Here is a 2,511-nt window from a genome sequence, read left to right on the forward strand (position 1 = left end):
AGAGTCAATCATGTTAATGTCGTGGAAATCGTCCTCATCCTCTAAGTTTCTGCCATTATTGAAAAAGATTTTTGACTCCAATGTCATATTCCCAAAAGACATAGTCATGACACCATTCCTGCAATTGATAATTGCATTTGAAGTGGCAAGGAATGGGCGGCCAAGAATGACGGGGATCTGAGTGCTTATGTTATTGATGGGTTCGGTGTCCAGGATGATAAAATCTATAGGGTAGTAAAATCTATCAACTTGGACCAACACATCCTCGATTATCCCTCTTGGTACACGAATAGAGTGATCAGCAAGTTGTAGTGTGGTTAGGGTGGGTTTTAATTCACCCAAACCTAACTGTTTGTATACCGAGTAGGGAATCAGATTGACGCTCGCTCCTAAGTCAAGAAGTGCGTGATCAATTAGATGGTTCTCGATTACGCACGATATGGTTGGGCTACCGGGATCTTTGAATTTCTGTGGCACGTCTTGCTTTAGGATAGCACTCACTTTCTCAGTCAAGAAAACTTTCTTTTGAATACTTTACCGTCTTTTGGTCGTGCATAAGTCTTTCAAAAATTTGGCATATGAAGGAATCTGTTTCACGACATCAAGTAGAGGAATGTTGACTTTCACTTGTTTCAACACCTCTAGGATATCCTAAGAGTTAGAGAGAGGTTTTGGTGAGACCAACCGTTGGGGGAACGGAGCAACTGGCTTCTCTAGAAGTTCCGGTTCTAATTTTTGTGGGGCATCACTGGATCCATCATTGTTGTCCTCTTTTGGTTCTTGAGGCTTTTCGGGCCTAACCGGAAGAGTTTTATCAATGATCTTTCCACTCCTAAGAGTGGTGATGGATTTAGCGTGCCCCATCTAATTTGAAGAGCTGGAATCATTAATCTCGTACTGTGGTTTAGGATTGGGGAGAGGTTGTGCAGGAAGCATCCCCTTTTCTATAACCGTCATACGAGAATCTATCTTTTGCATAAAATCTGTAATTCCCCGCATTGCCTGAGCCAGCTCTTGTATGAAATTTTGAACCGGTTCCTCTTGAGGTTTCACTTGATTTGGATTTTGATTGAAGAAACCTTGAGGAGTATCCGTTTGTCCATTCCTCCAACTAAAGTTTGGATGATTTTTCCAACCAGGATTGTATGTATTGAAGTTAGGTCCAGTAAAAGGTCTTTGATAGTTGTTTATGGCATTAGTTTGTTCATTCAACACTCCTCGAAAGGCAGGTATTGTAGGACAATTTTTAGTTGTATGAATGTTGCAATCACAGATGCCGCAAACAATTTCATTAACCTTATCCTTCTTTCCTTCCATGGCCTCAACTTTCCTTATGAGCGTAGTCACTTTACACTTGAGATCATCCTCTTCTTTCAAGAGATATAATCCACCTTTCTCCTTTAATTGATTCGGCCTAGACGTGGTGTTCGACTTTGGGTAATAGTCCCATGATTGTGTTTTTTCAGCAAGACTATCGAGGTAATCCCATACCTCGTCAACATCTTTATTAATGAACTCTCCATTACACATTGTCTCGACCATTTGGCGCATGGAAGATGTCAGTCCATCGTAGAAAAAATTTGTAATGCGCCACGTTTCAAATCCGTGTTGTAGGCATGAACTGACCAAATCTTTGAACATTTCCCAACATTGGAAGAATGTTTCATCTTCCTTTTGGGCAAAGTTCATGATTGCTTTTCTGAGGGTAATCGTTTTATGATGTGGGAAGAATTTTTTTATGAATTCCCTCTGCATGTCGTTCCATGTGCCAATGGATCTAGGACGCAGTGAATGTAACCACGTCTTAGCTTTCTCTTTTAAGCAAAAAGGAAGGAGTTTCAGCCTAATTGTATCCTCAGATACATTAGGAAAACATAATGTATCTATAATTTCATCGAACTCTTTCAAATGTAAATATGGACTCTCTGATTCAAGTCCATGGAATTTGGGAAGGAGTTGGATAACTCCTGGCTTGATGTCCATTTGTCCTGTGTTCTCAGGGAAAATCATGCATGAGGGCGTACTCACTCCCGCCGGTTGTAGATAATCTCGTAAAGTACGAGGCGGGGGTGCCTGATGCACCTCATTCTCATCTTGGGTATCCTCCACCCTGGGTGGAAGTAGAGGAGGTTGGTCTTCAGCTATAACTTCAATTAACTCAGGGGATTTCAAGTGGTGTCTAGTCCTGCGATGGATAGTCAACCCCCTCAACTAATCCTCCTTCAGTTAAGAGACGTCGAGTGTTGTCACGGGCCCACTTGGGCATGAAACACTCGCAGCCCTCAATCAAATTCAAAGCCTAATCCTAAGAAAGAAAAGAAAATCTAGAAAGAAGGAGAGAGAGAGTTGGAAAGAAATTACCAAATTGAAGCCCCTAAGTTAAGGATCTGCAAAAGAAAAAAAAACAAGTCAGTTCTAAAGAGAATGTCTAGAATTAGAAAACCCTTAAAAAGGAAGAAAGTCCTAAACTAGAAAGTAAATTAAAAAGAGATACGAAAAATAAAAAGTAGA

The 2,511-nt window shown here is 40.7% G+C and overlaps 1 non-coding gene across 1 annotated transcript; it reads left to right on the forward strand.

Moving 5' to 3' along the window:
- The first annotated feature begins 1,600 nt into the window (after positions 1-1,600).
- Positions 1,601-1,707, forward strand: LOC131226426 (small nucleolar RNA R71). The gene has a single exon (XR_009161812.1). It is a non-coding gene; the product is annotated as a small nucleolar RNA R71 (small nucleolar RNA).
- Positions 1,708-2,511: the final 804 nt, after the last annotated feature.

This window comes from Magnolia sinica, chromosome 14 (genome assembly GCF_029962835.1).
Source record: "Magnolia sinica isolate HGM2019 chromosome 14, MsV1, whole genome shotgun sequence".
Taxonomy (NCBI): Eukaryota; Viridiplantae; Streptophyta; class Magnoliopsida; order Magnoliales; family Magnoliaceae; genus Magnolia; species Magnolia sinica.